Source organism: Rhagoletis zephyria, unplaced genomic scaffold, assembly GCF_001687245.7.
Source record: "Rhagoletis zephyria isolate East Lansing unplaced genomic scaffold, Rhagoletis_zephyria_1.1 Rzeph_scaffold_00071, whole genome shotgun sequence".
NCBI lineage: Eukaryota > Metazoa > Arthropoda > Insecta > Diptera > Tephritidae > Rhagoletis > Rhagoletis zephyria.
The window spans coordinates 247254-267786 of NW_016157155.1; the positions used below are offsets into that span (position 1 = coordinate 247254).

A 20533-nucleotide genomic window follows, 5' to 3' on the forward strand; every position below is an offset into this window, starting at 1 on the left:
TCTGCGAAATTCGCCATCACCAACGCGTAAAGGTCCGTAAATCTTTCGCAGAATCTTTCTCTCGAAAACTCCAAGAGCCGCCTCATCAGATGCTTTCATTGTCCATGCTTCCGCGCCATACACCAGCACAGGCATGATGAGTGACTTATAGAGTGTGATCTTAGTACGACGAGAGAGGACTTTACTTCTCAATTGCCTACTCAGCCCAAAGTAGCACTACTTTCAGCGCTGCTACCATTCAGTAGGTTATAAAAGTGTTCCCTCCACAATTTAAGTATATTCTGGACATCGGTCACTAGGTCGCCATTGTTGTTCTTACAGGAGTTCGCCCCGGTCTTGAAACCTTCCGTAAGTCGCCTAACCCTCTGGTAGAATTTTCGGGCGTTCTTCCTGTCGGCCAGCATCTCAAGCTCTTCGCACTCACGTATTTCGGCCTCTCTCTTCTTATTGCGGCAAATACGTCTCGCTTCCTTCTTCAGTTCCCTATAACGGTCCCACATGGCTCATGGCTCTTTATTTTACTACTATTAGTATTATTTAGCTCTTTTTTTCGACCGTTTTAGCTCCAATTGAATTTATTTTTCTGACAATACTGCTTCTGTCATAGCTGGTGCTCTTCGTGTTGCAGATTCGTATGGCTACATGTTGCATAGCTATCGTGACCAGTGTTGCCGTTTTAGCCTTTTGGTGGCTAGATTTAACTACCACATACTTTTTTTGGCCACATAAATTTAAAATTGCCCCTAGCCCTTTTTTAGCCCTTTGGAGAATTTATTCATACGTGGTATGAAAAAGTTCTATATTTGCTTAATTTAATCTAAGAAAGGCTGATATATACATATATGTAAAAGTATGTTCCTTACGTTTTTATACATATGTACATACTGTAAAAGTGTTAGGGCTGTTAACTTATCTATTAACGCTTTAACTGTAGTTTGAAATAGATAAGTTTACGGCCCTTAATATGCTTAATTTTTTAAATGGTCCATCAAGTCGATTGACCGTGTATATTCTTGTGGTGTGATTGTACCAGCTGCTGGTGCGACTTCAAAAACTATTTGATGATTTGTATGATTGTACCAGCATGTTGGTGTCGTGAGTGGTGAAATCAGCCCAATTTTCTAAGTAAAAAGTATTTTGGCGGAAATTTCTTGCACTACATGAGTCAAAGCCGTGTTTGTGGAAGATTAAGTTAACGATATTGCAGTTGTGAATTAACAAAAAAAAAACAATGTTTAACAAAATGGTAAAAAAAATTATGAAATTTCGGCTCTAATCATTTCGATCCTTCCTCGACCTCATTTGTAAAGAAATAAATATTGTACCAGCATGCTGGTAAGTTATATGCTTCGAGCCTGATGGTACAATCACTTGATGGAGCCAGCAAGCTGGTGTCGTACATTTCCCCTTTTATACAAAAAGGTTTTTGGTTGAATAAAATATTAGCTTTTTTTCAGAGTTCATTGTAAAAAAATTTAGCTACCATTTTTAGCCACAACGACTTTTTTAGTTCTTTTTTAGCCCTTTTTAAAGGAATCTGGCTACCACTAAAAATGATTCGCGGCAACACTGATCGTGACGGTTTATACCAGAGCTGTTTCGAATGTCATACTTTTTACATTCGCGAATGCGGATGCTAATGCGAATTTTCGGAATGCGAAGGCGAATGTTAGTCACATCATTTGATGCGAATGCGAATGTGTGAAATGATATGAATCATTCTCATAACGAATGCGAATGCAATTATTCGCAACATCCCTGGTTGATACGGTCTCTTGTGTTAATTGGCCGTATTGATGACGCTACCATAGTCGTTGTTGTTGCTGGAGGGGCAGGCGTTCGTGTGGGTTAAATTCTATGGATATTTAGTCCTCTCAAACAGCTCTGTAGGTTTTGAGTTATAAAAAAAAAATATAAACACGTTTACAAAATGAAATTTTTATATTTACTAAGTTTTAGGTTTTAGGATTTTAAACCTAATCAATCACTTCACATCCTCGCCCCTAAATATACACAAGTTATATAAAATATTAGAATACGGGTGCCAAACAAAAGAGTGTTAATGGTGATTTCGTTTCTATCAAAAACTGTCGTCTTTTGATAGCCCTGTTCTTTTCTCGTGTTCTATTCTAAAATAGAGGCAAACGGTGGGAAAATTTCGTGTTCGTTTCTTAAAATATCGCACTCATGTAAGGCAAAAAAGGCACATTCTTTGCCCTTTGAAGCTTTCGCAGGGGAGAAGGTTGCCCTGAAAATCAGATGGTTGCTTAAAATGAGAATATTATGAAATGCGTGAACTAGACAAGGACAAGTGGGAAAAAACATGCCCTTTTACAGGGTTAAGTATAACATCAAACACATTTTGCCCCGGAAGGGAAACACATTTTGGAAGAAACGAAATTACCATAAGAAAACTTTAGTTTGAATATTTAGAACATTTTTGTGGCATTTCAAGAGTATTACCGCCTGTTTAAAAAGTTAAATTCTAATTATTTAATAAGTTAAAAGTAATTATTAAAAGATTTGTATCAATCGAACTGAATTTGGATAGTTTTTATCTCAAAACTCTATTTGGGAGGGTTGCCACGTATTTGAAAAATCAAATTCAACTTAATTCATCAGTTAATGACAATATGTATCTTAATGTCAGACGAAAGAAATTTTAGTCTGAAAATACAGGGCTACCACTTGAATGAAAGCTCGAAATTGGTTAATACATGTATGTACATATACTAGGGTGGTCTTTAAATGTAGGAAACAAATTTTTACTTCAAACTTTTCTAAGCTTCAGCCCCTACGTCGATGCTACTATAGCGGAAGATATCACATATAAATTTTGGTCCCGATTTGTGACGGATATGGCGTGTCGCACAGGGGGCAAAGTTCAGATTCCCCTATGGAGACTCAAAAAATTAAAATTATTACTTTTTGTTTTCTAATACCCAAAACAGATACTACTATAGTCGAAGATATCACATATAAATTTTGGCCCCGATGGGAGTCGGTTAAGGCGCGGCGCATAGGAGTCAAAATTCAGATTACCCTATGAAGACGTCTTAACCGACTCCAATCGGGACCAAAATTTATATGTGATATCTTCGACTAGGGTAATATCGATTTTTAGTATGAGTTGGCAAAAAAATTAATTTTAATTTTTTGAGCCTCCATAGGGGAATCTGAACTTTGGCCCCTGTGCGAGGCGCCTTAACCGTCTCCAATCGGGACCAAACTTACATGTGATATCTGTGACCGTGGTATTACCAATTGAAGGGGTGAAACTGAAAAAAATCCCAATTTTATTTTAAGGACCTCCCTAATGTATACATAAGAAATATACATATATGATATACTTAAATGAGTGTCAAACGAAGGAGCTTTATAAAATCGTTTCTTGGAAAATACTTTTGATTAGGGTTGCCAACTACTACTGTCTGTAGATGATAACGTTTTATCTTTGTAATATAAGGACTTTTTTATCAGTACAGAGTGATTTAAATTTGTTAAACCGAACCATGCGAAACTTCTCTCTTTCTTTATAACTGTGACTAACATTTGGCATAAATGTTGAATTGAATCTTGGCGTTTTAGCGCCATGCGGGCTCACTAGTAGTATAGTAATATGGGTATTAGAGGAAGAAGAAGTTTCAATTCATCCTTCAACTTTTTTTCTTAGAAACACAATGTTAGGACAACGAATTTTTTAAAGGGGCACATTTCTTGTGAAATTTGCAAAACTAATACGTTTTTGGAAAGATTGGTGAAAAGATTCACCGACTAGGTGGATTACGAATGAAAGGGCGCCCACGAACGTGGAAGGACCAACTGCAGAAGGACTTGCCTTGGGATGAACAACTGGCGCAAATCCGCAAAGGAGAGAGGCAATTGGCGAAGTTTTTTGGTCTCGGCTCAACCCGACAAACGGTTGTAGTGCCAAATAAGAAGAAAAATAAAGTGTGAAGTTTATCAAAAAATCAAAGGCACAAAAGCAATTTTTTAAACGAATAAGCCTATAGTATTTTATTTAATTAAAATTAAACCAATATATGTAAATAAAGTACAAAACTTACAAATGTAATTCTCTCGGCCAGTCTTATTTAGGTATTTATAGTTCGGAACAAGAGTGTTTCACATCTTTTCAGTTTGAAAATAGTGTTCTTAACACGGCTGCCACTTTTGGTACATTCGTACGTACATAGATAATGAGAAAGGACAACACGTCATAATTGTAGCGAGTGTGAGTAACGGGAGCGCACAGTGATATTTGATACCCATTTTGTGGGCACAATTTATAATATGAGTATCGAGCCCTAACCGCCTAAATAACGTAAGCGACATTTTTTTTTTCTTTTTGATGCAGAAATATTCCTAGTTAAAAACTTTTAGACTTATTCATAAGAAATAAAGTAACTTTAAAAAAGGTTTATAAACTGAAAAATGTATGAAAATGTCACTTTGTACAGCTCTTTAAACCTACTTTATTTTTTATGAATAACGCCATTTGTATTTAAAAGACTACAAAAAAAAAATCAAAAGTTTTTCATTAAAATTTAAAATTTTTTTCTCAGAAACGCAATTTTTTTGAGTATACAGTTTTATAGCCCATTCAGTATTAGTCTGATAATGTGCAAGTATCACGTCGCCAAAAATTACCGTGGATTTTTTGGAATTGTTTTACAGCATTTGTTTCCATATAACGAATAAAACCAATTTATATTTATATGGAAGACACCGCAACGCCTTTGTCAAAAAAATTCTGAGAAAAAAGTTTGAAATGTGGATGAAAACTTGTTGCATTTTTTTAGTTTTCTACAAAGTTTTAAACTAAAAATAAATAAACATAAGTGGCAAACAATATCACTTTGAAATGGGGGTGAAATGTGGTGCTATTGATATGAGCCATACTGTATGTATGTATGTATTAATTTAAAGCAGCAAACATATAATTTTCCGAAACTTTTCCAACATGTGGGGATTTGTTATATGATCCATCCGATTAAATAAACTCTTTAAGATAACCATTCATTTTTTGGTGATATCTATGTATATACCTTCGCTTTTGTTCTTCACATACTCTAAATATTTGAAACTTTTCAAAATGTTAATTTCATATTTCACTTCACACTTTCAATCGATTTACGTCTGGCGACGTTGTTGACACACCGCGTGTTTCTCATCGAATGAGGCACAAAACATTTATTGAGTACTAGAACGCGAACAAAGTACAGTCAAGCAAACGCTGACTTCATTTCTATACTTTTCAATTAAAAACGTTTAAACAGACGGATAACATACTACATATTTGACGATTATTAGAAATAACACTTTCATAAAAAATATTTAAACGCACTTATTCTTCTTTTGTTTACCTCTTTATTCCGACCAGCATATGTGGTTCACTAACTTCAACTATTGCTGATTAATCAAATGCTCCAAATTATTTTTGCTTTTCAAACGAACCACGAATTTGTTGACAACTGGCGCTGGTAAAAACCTACTGAGGTTGGCTCTGTAGCCCGCGAAACGATTAGGCGTCCCACTGAAGTAATGAAGTCTGTTCTTTATCGTGTTTTATGTGCAAGTAAAAACAAAAAAGTTTAATTTTTATTTTTCCATGCACATCCCAACATTCATTCAAACTATTAATACTTACGGTGCAGAGTGCTGTAAGCACATACATACATACATATGTATGAACCGATATGTATATATGAACTCATATACTCCCGCAAAATGCGATAAACAACTCAAAGTAAGTACCATAAGTTAGTGTTTGTCAAAGCAATGTGGTGTTCGGTCGCACCACTCCGCGACGCGATCATTGTTGCTTCCCTCGTTATCAATTACGTGAGGGAGGACTTACTGCGGCATCTCCTGCGAGCACTAGCCGATTTTGGATAGTATGTACATACATATTTACTGATAAGACGTTCTCACTTCTCCCGCGAGTACCACCACTAATTGCTATATTCCTCAGAAAAGACCTCTAAATATAGAAAGCAGGTGGCGATTTACAGCATAATATGATCGTAGAGTGCCATGTTGGTGCCTGATGCCTTATCACTTTCAAGCCAGTCCGAAAAATTTATAATATTTACTTATCTATGTATATTTGTACATGTTACACCATTGTGATATGATTTGAATTGCAACGATAATAACGAAAAAATAAATAAATTTGACGATATCAATTACATCAACGGAATAGTGTTGTCCGTAAACCTTTTTTGACTAGTGTAGAGAATAGACTAGTCTCTAAAGAGAATAGTCTAGTCTCTAAAGAGAATAGACTAGTCTCTAAAGAGAACAGACTGGTCTCTAAAGAGAATAGACCCATAGTAGGGTACATGAGAAAATACAAACAATATTTGAAGCTCATATTCTTGGTATGTTTTAGCCATGGGCTTGTAGATTTTTACAAGTATTTTTCAAGGCAAAATTATAATTGTCCCTATATATTTTTTCCCATTGATGGTACCAGGAATTAAAGCTAGGTTCTTCTGGGCATTAATCGCTCTTTGGCAAATCTCTTACGGATGCATTTGTAGATTAATTAGTAGGGTGATTGACTCGGTTTTTCAAAATGGTTTCAACTGGTTTTTTGCAAATCTCTAGGCGGTTTCCTTGAAATCTTAACAAACCGTTTTTTTTTTTTAATTTTATCCGAATCTTTACCTCTGAATAAAACTTTTAGGTTTTTCGAAGTTCTGCAGTTCAAGGGAAGCCCCTAAACAGTTTCAAAATTATATCCTAGGTTATTTGGGAGATGAAGAGTATATTATATTTGACTCCAATAAACGAATGATTCGCGCTTAAACGCTTTCTACGTGTTTGGCCGAGCTTCTCTTCGCATTCGTGTTCTGCTTTTTTAATAAAGTATTAAAAACCATAAAAGACCAAACGTGAATTTTTCATGATTTTTATTTGTTTTAATTTGGATATAAAAAGCTTTGTACATATTTTTCTTTGCTCTTTTGTCAATAAAAGCTATCTTTGCTGTTAATAGTTTTACTGTATTTTTTGGGCATGACTTCATGCCAAGATAAGCATTTTCACTGTATAAAAACTATGTAAAATAAAACCGGTTTATCTGGTTATTTCTTAATTTCAAAATCGGCAACCGGTTTTTTTCAGGGATCGTAACCGCTATGATTTTTGAAATAAAAATCCTAAATTCATCGTAATTTTGTGATTTTTATTTTTCCGATCCTTTTTTATCGTTAGTTTATGATTTTTATTTTTACACTTTCAACGTCATTCTTGACAACCTCGATTCCGAATTGCGGAAAAGATGTGAAGCATATGAAAGGATTAACGAAAAATTTGCAGTTATTACTGAATTTGGCAATCTAAATTTCAGTGAAATTCGTAAAATATCAGAAAGTTTAAGAAAAATGTATAATTCGGACCTCGAATCTTTAGTGGATGACGAATTTGTGCACTTCCACGCGTTTTTCTCTGAAAAAAAGCTGGAACGTAATTCTCGATCCGACCTTTTGAAACTCTTACCGATATCGGCTATATGCGGGCGATATGGATGAACACTTGTGATTATATTAGCGCTCTCACACATAAATCGCTAACCGAACCGACATCGGCAGTTTACGCCCGTCTGTGATGATAAATTCAAACATGTTTGCTTTTCTCGTCTGATGTCAGGTGAAAAGTACCAAAATGGACTGCGACTTATTGGATGCAAAACAAAAAGATTACCTATAAAATCGCATGTTTAGAGTATGTCAATTAAAACTTATCAAAATATTTCACTGCTTACAAAATTTAAATAAAAACTAGATTTGTGCGTACAAATGCGGTCGGCAAATAATCTGGCTAAGTGTGGCATCAGTCCGAACGGCCCGAAATCGGTCGGCCTTTTTTTTTTTTTTATCCATCGAGTGGCCCGTATGAAACTCCGATGGAGCCACCTGCTTTCGCATTTCATCATAGAGGGGCCGTGGCATACAAAGTGCCTCACTCCATAACGCCATTTCCATATTCCCCCCCATGCACATTTGTGATAAGGGGTTTAGGAGCATTTTGCCGACTGAGCTTCGTGGAAAGATTTCCTGTAGAGTAGAAAACAAGAGTGAAACACAATTAATTTCAATTACTTGATTTCACTGATTGTAGCCTCTCTCTATCCGGCGGCGATGTTCCCTTACTCCAAGCTCAGTCATTATTTCTTTACTGACAGATTTTACTCCGTCCCAGACCTCATTGTCATTAACATATATGATAGCAAGTTTTCAGGACTTCGACTAGCCAGAATCAAATCTTTCGTTTCTTTGAGCGGAAAAAGAAGGACACGTAAAGAATATATTCTCGACAGTTTCCGGTACACTTTCACATGAACCACTCGCCATTGTGTCATCATGACCATACTTGCACAGGTACTGTCTGAAACAGCCATGTCCACTCAGCAGTTGGGTCATATAAAAATCAACTTCGCCATGTGTTCTGTTTAGCCAGGCTTCAATGTTCGGGATGAATCTGAAAGTCCAGCGATCCGACGAAGACGCTGCCCACCGTTATTGCCATTGGGCGAGGCTTTTTTGGCGTTCGCCCTCGATCTCGTGCTTAGAGAGGGCTCTGCCTTTGGATCGGGAGGTCAAAAAGGTGCGCTAGGTCTCACTAGCCATTAAATCAACAGGCATTATGCTAGGAATCACACTGGCTGCATCATGCGAAACTGTCCGGAAAGCACTACATATGCGTAGGGCATTAAGCCGGAAAATCGCGTTTAATTTATAAGCGTACGATTTATGTTTAAGTGCATGCCCCCAAAAGGGGCCCGCATACATAACTACTAGGTGGGTCAATTTGGTATGGGGGAAAATAAAAGGCATTTGATCGCACTGTAATAGTAATATTATTTTGTCTTAGGTCTAAGCAAATACTAATTGGCCACGAAAGATTAATTTAAAACAAATCTTTAGCCCGCGCAATTGATTCAAAGCTTATGAATTTGGAAAATTAAACTTTCAACTAGGGAATGCGTTAATTGTTATTGATTAGTGGGTGCCGCGGCACCCTGGGGTGCCTCAAGCGTATGCCTGGGGTGCCGCTAGAGTATACTAGTGGTGCGGGCAATTTCTTTACACTTTCCATACACAACGCAACGGATTGCTCAAACTTCAACATGGCGGCCAGAAAATCAAAAAATTTTGATTTTTATTAAAATTACCTTCAGCAGCTCATTTCGCCCATAAGCACAGCTCCCCAGTACGTTTTGTGAACGAAAAATTGAATCAGAAAATTTCCAGAAAAATTGCTGAAAACGTACCCTTTTTTCAGTTTGGGTACTTACGCAGAGCTAATCCGCGTTTCGTCCACGTTTCTTCCCGTTTTCGAATTAATTTTCGGATTTTTTGCTTTTTTGCTTTGGATTTTTCTTGTGACAAGTGCAGCATCTTCGCGCACGTGTATATGTTACTTATTCTTTGGAACTTCACAATCATACTGTGAAAGAGCGAATTAACACGATTTTAGAGGCAGTCGAGAACGAACTTATACAAAGTTTGAAAACTTGTGTATTTTTTTGTTTGCCACTTGCCGAAAGTACCGACGTAGTGGGACTTAATGTTCTTCTCGTGTTAGTGAGGCACCAGAATGGTACCAGGATGCAAATCAAAGAAGAACTTTTGATGAGCGAAGTACTTGAGACTTAAACCACCAGCAACGAAATTTTTAAAGCTATCGACAAATTTGTACAGAAAATGGTTTGAAATGGAGCACGTGTGCGGATATTTTCAGTGGTTAGAAAAACGAAAGGAGCGATGTCTAGGATGAAGCAAGAGGCAGAAAACGCCACGAGAGGTCACTGTATGATCCGTCTGTGTTCCTTGGCGACCAGGAAGATGCCGCGACTAGATTTAAAACCCGTATTGGATGACGCTGCGAAGGTAACAGAGGCCTGCGAAATTAAAATACATCTTTGGTTTTTTTTCTATCACGTCGAGATTTTTTTATTTTTTGCATGAAAACCCCATAAGTAAACAAAGTAAATGAGAAAAACGTATTTAACTATGAAGTTAACGCCAAGAAAATTGATAACAGCCGGTTTCACCATCAATTTAAATGGAAAATTATTTTTTATTTTCTGTCAATTTCCATATAAAATTCCAAAAATCTAAGTAATTTTTCACTTAAATTGCTTTCGAGAAATTGGCTGTAAAAGTTATTTTCTTAGCGTTAACGCGCATTATCAGCGTTAACTTGGAAGGTTTAGAAAAAAACCATTGTCGAATATTTTCCCAACATTCACTCTGAGGATGTCTATAGCTGGATAACAAACCCGTTTTCATGTAACCCGAAAAGTAGACCTACTGGGATGACAAATTAAGCTTTAGAAAACCTTCCAGACATCAGTGACGACAACACTTTGAATACTAAATACTACGAAGGGAGCCAAGAGAGTTCTGGATGCAAGTGTATGCAAAAAACACTGCTGTTGGCAAGATCGCATTAAAAATACTTGTGACTTTTACTTTTACAACAAATGCTTACATAAACAAATAATTTTTAAGCAAGCAACAAAACCCACTTCAATTCTCATATACAAATTTAAGATTATCGGTAATCTCTTCATGATCCAATGATCGGATTTAAATTAAAGTAGAGTGGGACCGCCTGTGAGGTAACACCTTTTCTCTAAAAAGGAATTATGGTAATCGGTTGACGTGGTCCAAAGTTATGCGGTAACATACATAAAAAAAAATATATTCAACAATTTTTATTGAGGTCGAGGCCGTTTTTTAATAAAAATTTATTGTGGAAAAGCAACAGTAATTTGAAAAAATGAAGGAAGTGATAGCTATTTCGGAAATCACCACATTTCCTTATCAGACTTCTTTCAGTAGGCTTCGAACCGACGATCCCACTGACTCAGCCAGTTGCCTATGCACCGTGCTAAGTACGCCTTGTAAATTATCGTTTGCTTTTTTCCACTATATTCATTTTTAACCGACTTCCAAAAAAGGAGGATATCAGTTCGTCGGAATATTTTTTTTTTTTTTTTTTTTTGTATGTATGTTACCGCATAACTTTGGACCACGTCAACCGATTTCGATAATTCTTTTTACATCGGAAAGGTCGCAGTGGTGGTCGCATACTAATCTGGTTAAGATCCGATCAGTGGATCATGAGATATATATATATATATATTTTTTTTTTATATGAGGGTTGAAGTCGGTTTTTTTTTTGCTAAAAATTACTTGTTATGCCAACACAATCAAGCGCAGCTATTCCGCTGCAATTCACTTGATCATGTGGTTGTTGGTATTGTTGGTATTTGCTAATAATTCTATTTTTAGAACGTTTAACTTTTTTTGATTGTGTTGGCATAACAAAAATGAAAATAGATGAAAAAAGCAAACGATAATTTCCAAGGCGTACTTACCACGGTGCATAGGCAACTGGCTGAGTCAGTGGGATTGTCGGTTAAAAGCCTACTGAAAGAAGTCTGATGAGGAAATGTGGTGATTTCCGAAATAGCTATCACTTCTACCATTTTTTCAAATTATTGTTGCTTTTCCACAATAAATTTTAATTAAAAAATGGCCTCGAGCTCAATAAAAATTGTAGAATATAATTGTTATAAAGCCAAAAAAAACAAAAACAAATAAAAATAAATAAATATTAATAAAAAATATTCCGACGAATTGATAACCTTCTCCTTTTTGTGAAGTCAGCGTCCAATGATCTCATGGTAAAATTGTCAAAGCTCCCAATAAACTTAAAGGAAATAATGAAATCATCAAAACAATTTCAGTCCTCACATTAAAGCTAAAGGAGCATAAAGTTTGCATTGTTTTCTTGTTTTGGTAGACATTTGAAGAGTAGGGGTGCAGCGAAATTTTTTTAGCACAAGGGTGCCGCGGTGAATAAAGTTTGGGAACCCCTGCATTAGACTATGTATCAAGTGAAAGGTTATTAAATTTGTTATCTCATGTTCGTATATAGTTTTCCGATAAGACTAGAAGTTTTAGAGATATTAAGAAAAACTTACAAAAGCGATGACTTTCCCGTATAACTTTTCAATTCTTCATTACTTTAGTACCCAAGTTAAAATGAAAAAAAGACCAGATTCATTTCAAAGATGTTTAGGTTTATGGATATTTAAGGGACAATGGACGCCAATTTGGTCAGTTTTCAAAATAGTGTTAAATAAAATTAAATACGGATGTCCAAGATTAGGAATTATTTGATTAGTAAATAGTAGTCCCAACCACATACACAAGTACATCTATTAACTAAATAAAATTTAGATGAGCAACGCCTATTTTAAGTCCATTTATGTATTCTTGAAAAATGGAACGGAACGGATCCATTAGTCACCGAAGAATCAAATTTCTCGCAGTTTCTATATTTACCGTAATATGAAAGTAGGGGCGTGCAATAAGTATTTAGATATACATATATAAATATTTTAGATAATTCCATCATACAGGGTGGGCCAAATAAGGCCTACCAATTTCAGGCAGCAGGTCCATAGTTTAACTAGCAGTGTTCGCAGTCGCTGCCTTGGCTGCAAAAAGTTGTCAATCATTGTTCTGTAAGAAGCCCCATAAATCGGTTCTAGCATTTCATCCCCATTCTCGAAGAAATATGGGCCGATAACTTTTTCGGCCATAACACTGCACCAAACAGTGAGTCTGGATGGGTGTAACTGGTGCTGGTGTGTTACACTTGGATTTTCAGAGCCCTACAATCTACAGTTTTGCTTCTTGACATAACCATTTAAATGGAAATGCGCTTTATCCGACAGAAAAACATTACCTAAAAAATCAATTTGTGTGGCTATTTGTGTAAATCGAATAGCGTATTGTAGTCGTTGTTGGTGGTCTTGCTGTAAGTATCCATTACGATCTTCTAAGATAGCTACAATAAATTTTCATTAAAAAACGGCCTCGAGCTCAATAAAAATTGTAGAATATAATTGTTATAAGGCCAAAAAAATAACAAAAACAAATTAAAAAAAATAAATATTAATAAAAAATATTCCGACGAATTGATAACCTTCTCCTTTTTGTGAAGTCAGCGTCCAATGATTTCATGGTAAAATTGTCAAAGCTCCCAATAAACTTAAAGGAAATAATGAAATCATCAAAACAATTTCAGTCCTCACATTAAAGCTAAAGGAGCATAAAGTTTGCATTGTTTTCTTGTTTTGGTAGACATTTGAAGAGTAGGGGTGCAGCGAGATTTTTTTAGCACAAGGGTGCCGCGGTGAATAAAGTTTGGGAACCCCTGCATTAGACTATGTATCAAGTGAAAGGTTATTAAATTTGTTATCTCATGTTCGTATATAGTTTTCCAATAAGACTAGAAGTTTTAGAGATATTAAGAAAAACTTACAAAAGCGATGACTTTCCCGTATAAGTTTTCAATTCTTCATTACTTTAGTACCCAAGTGAAAATGAAAAAAGACCAGATTCATTTCAAAGATGTTTAGGTTTATGGATATTTAAGGGACAATGGACGCCATTCTCGAAGAAATATGGGCCGATAACTTTTTCGGCCATAACACCGCACCAAACAGTGCGTCTGGATGGGTGTAACTGGTGCTGGTGTGTTACACTTGGATTTTCAGAGCCCTACAATCCACAGTTTTGCTTCTTGACATAACCATTTAAATGGAAATGCGCTTTATCCGACAGAAAAACATTACCTAAAAAGTCAATTTGTGTGGCTATTTGTGTAAATCGAATAGCGTATTGTAGTCGTTGTTGGTGGTCTTGCTGTAAGTATCCATTACGATCTTCTAAGATAGCTACAATAAATTTTCATTAAAAAACGGCCTCGAGCTCAATAAAAATTGTAGAATATAATTGTTATAAGGCCAAAAAAATAACAAAAACAAATTAAAAAAAATAAATATTAATAAAAAATATTCCGACGAATTGATAACCTTCTCCTTTTTGTGAAGTCAGCGTCCAATGATTTCATGGTAAAATTGTCAAAGCTCCCAATAAACTTAAAGGAAATAATGAAATCATCAAAACAATTTCAGTCCTCACATTAAAGCTAAAGGAGCATAAAGTTTGCATTGTTTTCTTGTTTTGGTAGACATTTGAAGAGTAGGGGTGCAGCGAGATTTTTTTAGCACAAGGGTGCCGCGGTGAATAAAGTTTGGGAACCCCTGCATTAGACTATGTATCAAGTGAAAGGTTATTAAATTTGTTATCTCATGTTCGTATATAGTTTTCCAATAAGACTAGAAGTTTTAGAGATATTAAGAAAAACTTACAAAAGCGATGACTTTCCCGTATAAGTTTTCAATTCTTCATTACTTTAGTACCCAAGTGAAAATGAAAAAAGACCAGATTCATTTCAAAGATGTTTAGGTTTATGGATATTTAAGGGACAATGGACGCCATTCTCGAAGAAATATGGGCCGATAACTTTTTCGGCCATAACACCGCACCAAACAGTGCGTCTGGATGGGTGTAACTGGTGCTGGTGTGTTACACTTGGATTTTCAGAGCCCTACAATCCACAGTTTTGCTTCTTGACATAACCATTTAAATGGAAATGCGCTTTATCCGACAGAAAAACATTACCTAAAAAGTCAATTTGTGTGGCTAATTGTGTAAATCGAATAGCGTATTGTAGTCGTTGTTGGTGGTCTTGCTGTAAGTATCCATTACGATCTTCTAAGATAGCTATAACATGCAGAAATAAAGTAACAATAATATTAACAAGTAATTTTTAGCAAAAAAAAACCGACTTCAACTCTGATATAAAAAAAATTATATATATATATATAATTCTCATGATCAACTGATCGGATCTTAACCAGATTAGTATGGGACCACCTCTGAGACACTACCTTTCCGATGCAAAAAGAACTATCGAAATCGGTTGACGTGGTCCAAAGTTATGCGGTAACATACATAAAAAAAAAAAAATAATGTAAAAATAAAAATAAAATAAAAAAAATAAAAATAAATATTCCGACGAACTGATAACCTCCTCCTTTTTTGGAAGTCGGTTAAAAAATAAAGAAGTTATACGTGATTAACATTGGTAGGTATTATTTGGCCCACCCTGTATCAAAGAGTGACCGTAGGTAAATGCACTATCCTCTTGGGACCTTCCAATTGGAGATATAGCTTTGTATTCAACGAAACAATTTTCCGTAATCGTTTACTTATATTTCGAAATTATTTATACAATTTAAGAGAGTCGAAAAAATACAAAGATGCATCTCTTTGTTTCGACATCACCTTGGCAAATATTTCCCGATCGGTACGTAATAATTACCAAACTGAAGGTGAGTCTTACTGTTACTGATTTATGATAACAATATGACAAGTAATTTTTAGCAAAAAAACACCGACTTCAACTCCCATATAAAAAAAATATATATATATATATATCTCATGATCCGCTGATCGGATCTTAACCAGATTAGTATGGGACCACCTCTGAGACACTACCTTTCCGATTATCGAAATCGGTTGAAGGGGTCCAAAGTTATGCGGTAACATACATGAAAAAAAAAAAAAAAAGATTCCAACGAACTGATAACCTCCTCCTTTTTTGGAAGTCGGTTAATAAAAAGCGTTCAGATTAAAACAAAATAATTTAAAAAGTATAAAAATGTTGAACAACAATTACTGTGAACTGCATTTAATTGCAATTTTTGTACCGCATCATAATAATAAGTAAACTAATTAGTGTTTGTGCAATTTGTGCTAGTTCAGTGTTTCCATATTCATTTGCATGAATAAAATTTTTTCACGGTGATGAAAACTAAAGGTTTTTGTATTATAGCTCCCGGAATTGTTCCCAAATTTGCAAAGTATAGCTAATATGAAAAACAGATTAGTATATTTGGAACCAGCGCCCTAAATATACCCCAGAAATATGAATCCTGTTCTTTACTTCAGACTATAGATAAGTTAGAGTAACTATATATTAAAGGGCTGCCAGAGATGTCATTGGACTTTGTCGTTTGCGTTTACATATTAATTATCTAATTATATCCACCAAACCTTTTGCTGAACCCTGAATTTTTACCAAGAATCCGTCTTATTCGACCAGTGCGCTTTGTGTCACTTGGGGGTCAATGCGCGGGCTCTTGCAATTAAAATTAATAATTAATATTTTACAAGCTTGTTGTTAACCCCATGATTTAATATATTTTCACTATTACCAAAAGATTTGAGAAAGATTAAGTTTTCGACCTGCCCTAATAACTACCTAGCTAACGCACTATGGACTTTAGCCGTATGTAGACTTACTGTATGTAGACTTACTAACCATTTCAATGTGTATTTTGTATGATAACCTAGCGTCTATCATCACACCTAAGTATGTTACTGCTGGGATGGTCTCAAATACATACCCATTTACATTCAAAGTCGTACTTTCTCTCTTCTTCCTGCTTGTTATTAGGACACCTTCAGTTTTCTGGACAGCAAGCTGCAAACCATTATCCATAAGCCATTCGTCGACCAAGTTAGCAGTACTTGAGGTGGCCATCTGTACGCTCTTAATATCTTTCGCTACGACAACTAGCGCAATATCATCCCCATAGCCAATTATTTTAACACCTTTTGGAACAGGCTAGCATAAAAGCAAAAAACAGACGGCAGCGTTGATCCGGATCAACTCGTTAATTCGGAATTATCTCGGGAATTAACTGCAGTTGATCCGGATTAAGTCCTGACCAAAACTCAGAGAGCGTAGAATACAGGAAAAATGCAAAATTAGCTTGCATTGGTAATACAATCACCATACTAATGCAATCACCATATGCAATCACCATACTAAGGGCCGGTTGTTCAATGTCTGATTAACACAAATCGGAGGTAGAAGCTCCGGTTAAGTACAACGACTGCTTTATCGATCACATATTACATGCATGATGTCGAAATCGTCGATAGTGTAGTGGTAGTGATAACCAGACATTCAACAACCGGCCCTAATTCAAATAGGAATCCAATTTAAAATGAATAAGAACTTATTTCGGTGACTGCATTACCGACGACAGGGTGGATGACTATGCTAGTTTTGCAGTTTCTTTGTGTTCTACGCTAACTGAGCAAATAAAGCAAATGATTCACTCATCCGCGGTAGCCGAGTGGTGAGAGCTGCGTACTTCAAGCCTGTAGGTCCCAGGTTCGATCCTCGGCTGGAGCGATTGCCAAAAAAATTGTTTTTATTATTTCTTTAATTTTTCTAAATTTTATTTGATTTATATATTTAATTGTTTTTTTTCACATTTTTAGTTTATTATTAGTTAATTTAAATTTTTAGTTTAATTTTATTAAAAAAGTCAAAAACAACTTTAAAATAAAAAAATATAGAAGTTATAATTGAATCAATAAAATAAACAAAATTAATATTCCACTGGCCGTGTGATTCGTCGTGGGTTCGTGGTTCCTCGTGGCTCGTTAATCCGCATTACTGCCGTCTGCCAAGACACACTTTTGATCAGATCAATTTCGGCGTTAATCCGGATTAACGTTGCCGTCTGTCTATGCTTTAAGACTCTATCGTAAGCAATGATCCACAGCAACGGACCGAGGACGGAACCTTGAGGGACACCCCTGGTAACGATATATTTTTTCGTACCTGCAACAGTACTATAAGAAAGTCTATTACATAGATAACTACTTATTACTTTTATCAAATATCCCGGGGTGTTGATCGATTTCAGCGCACTAATAATATGCGGCCAGCCTAGTGAGTTGAACGCGTTTTATTGCTTCTTCGGCTATGCCAGTGACTCTACGTATTGCATCGACTGTTAACCTACCTTTTCGAAAACCATACTGTGCATCAGGCAAACAATGCGTGGAATCAATATGCTCCAATAGACGGTGACAGATGAAACGGTTCAATAATTTACCTAAAGCAACAATCATACACAGGGGTCTATAAGAGTTTGGTTCGCCCTGTGGTTTGCCAATCTTTGGCAGTAGGACCAACCTCTACCGTCTTGAAGGCATCTATTAAAAACTTTTGAAAATGCTGATGGGGTTGCATCCACTGCCGCTTTAATGGCAATATTTGGCATACCATCAGGACCGCCCTGCCTTGTTGTTTTTTAAACGTTTCGCCGCACTTTCAATTTCTTTTTTCTTTACAGGAGGAACACAAGCATTTTCCATAGCATCTATTGACACTGGCAATGGTTGAGGGTTCGCCTGCGGAAAAACAGTCTCTACTACTTCTTTAAGCAACGTCGGGCATGTTGGCATCTGCATTTGGCTTGCTTTCAACTTTTTTATTACCACTTTATAGGCGCCGCCCCAAGGATACTCATCAATTTCATTACAAAATTCCTTGAAACAAGCTTTTTAGCTAGTTTTTATAGCATCTTTTAATTCCTTTCGCAATGATTTAAAACAATTCCTTAGTTAATCCCCTACTCTTTGGAATTTTTTCTAGCTATTGCATTGTGACCGTAACGACGCTATTTCAGCCGTCCACCAGTATACGGGTACGGTTGCCAGACGTACTGATTTTATCAGTACAGTACTGATTTTTCAACTCTTGTACTGATTTTATTCATTTCTTGAATCAGTACGCTAATGTCCTGATTTTTCAAAATTTTGTACTGATTTGTACTGAATTTTCAATTCAAACAAAATACTTTAAGATTTTTGTAAGGTTTTTACATAACTTTGGAACTTCCTTAAACTGTACTATAATATTTAAGTAAGAATAAAATAATTTAATTATATTTGACATGTTTCAGATAATGTTTGATATGTCCAAGAAATTAATACAACAAAATGATCAATCCTTTTATGGGCATATCGCCGGGTCGTTACATTCCAGTTGCGATAATATGATGGAGCTTAAATTATTTAAAAATAAAGCTGACACTTTTTTTGTTGAGTGTTGCTAGTTATCCCGAAAATAAATTTCAGTTTAATAACAACAAATTTGGATATTCGAATGGCTCTCGCCTATAATTTACAATTCTTTTTTCACAATTTACTGGCGTTGTAAAAGAGTTTTGCATACAAGAAATAGAGCTAGATACTCTTTTCAAAGAATTCTTAGTCTTTCAAAGTTTTTGCGTAGTTGAAAAAATTAATTTAAGCCATGAGGAAATATAGATGAAGTCCTTAAACAGTGGTACTTTTCCACAGTTTGAAATATGTAGTTTTTTTTTTTTGTAATACCACACTCAAACGAAGCATCTGAGAGTATAAAGTTTGCTTCCTGGCGCAAAGAGAGAAACCGGCTTATAATTAAATTTTTTTAATGTGAACTTCAAATTAAAGGTAATTTTAAAATGAAATGTATAGAATTCTTTGACTACAATTCTTTGACAACAATATCAAATAAATTATAATAATAAATATATATAATAATAATAAATATAAAATAAATTATTGACTTCTGTGTACAATGATGTGTACACTCATGTTAAAATGAATGACACTTTTATTTTTTATGAACTATGTTTTATTTATAAACCAAAATATTATATTAAAAACAAGTACTCTGGCGTTTTAAAGTATTGTCTGTTACTTACATTCATAATTTTGCATTGAATAAAAATATACTGAAAAGTACTGATTTTTTTCAGCATGAAAAAGTCTAATGTACTGATTTCCCGCATAAAAAAATCTGGCAACCCTATATATGGGTCTCCGGTCTTTTCTGCGGACCTTTCTACTCATAGAAGAATCGCATGCCTTTATAAGACCTTGTGTGAGGGCTTCTGAGAGGATTTCTGCATTTCCCTGCAAATGCATAACGCTATTTGTTTCGTTAAGTACTAATTTGTACACATTCATATCAAATGATTTTATGCACCAACTACTTACATCGTTTGGACGTTTTGGCAAATCGGTCGGCCTATCGGATGCAATGTCCGTCTAGCATTACGGACAAACGAGTTATACCTAAACAGCAGATAGCGTATAGAATATTCATCACATCAGCTACACCGAATTGCAGCGCGGAACGATAATTTTCATGATTGAAAAGGGAGAGTAACTATTTACGCTCAACTATGAGCCAATTCTAGCCGCAAACGTCAAGCTGTGAAGTTCTACTTATTTTGTGCCTTGATTGGTCTTTGTATTTTGCAAATTTTATTGTGCTAATTTTGAGTAAAAGTTGCTATAAAAAGTGCCTACGAGCATTCTAGTGTGATAATAACCGAAGCTAAGTGAAAGTTTTGTGATTTTTGTGGCTTTTATTAAATTTAATTAAATTTCACTAGCTTACATCTAATCTTGCCGAGTCATTTGTTGTTATCATTGTTGTTGTTATTCCTTTGTAGTTAACTGAGATCGTTTCTATTTTTGCACATTTCTTTTTGGTCTTTTTGTTTACTTCGTTTAGTATTTCTTGTCACAGCTGTTTGCGCTGCGTTTATTAAGTGTCATAATACAGTGATACTCAAACTGTTCGCTACATATATTTTTAAGCTAAATACATCAGCTCCTAAATTGTTGTGTGTGTTGTGTTAAACTTATTTTGCTTGTCTTTTTATTAACATAAGTGTTATTAAATCTTTCAATATGAAGTGTGATCTTGAAAACTGCCAAATCAAAAGCGA

At 35.4% G+C, this 20533-nt stretch overlaps 1 protein-coding gene and 1 long non-coding RNA gene across 8 annotated transcripts in view; one reads left to right on the plus strand and one right to left on the minus strand.

Moving 5' to 3' along the window:
• Nucleotides 1–20533, minus strand: part of C1GalTA (Glycoprotein-N-acetylgalactosamine 3-beta-galactosyltransferase 1) — a 347855-nt gene that overhangs the window by 228027 nt on the left and 99295 nt on the right. For 2 of the 7 annotated variants that reach the window (XM_017627301.1, XM_017627281.1), the window contains exon 1: nucleotides 5367–5556. The exons of 3 other annotated variants lie outside the window; for them this stretch is intronic. The gene's annotated coding sequence lies outside the window, so the exon portion shown is untranslated. Of the gene's footprint in view, nucleotides 1–4067; nucleotides 4208–5048; nucleotides 5186–5366; nucleotides 5557–20533 lie in introns of those variants that run through there. 2 more of the 7 variants (XM_017627309.1, XM_017627314.1) reach the window with 2 other exon arrangements.
• LOC108371758 (uncharacterized) lies at nucleotides 5783–6197 on the plus strand. Its single transcript, XR_001848785.1, has 2 exons — nucleotides 5783–5897; nucleotides 5975–6197. It is a non-coding gene; the product is annotated as an uncharacterized LOC108371758 (long non-coding RNA).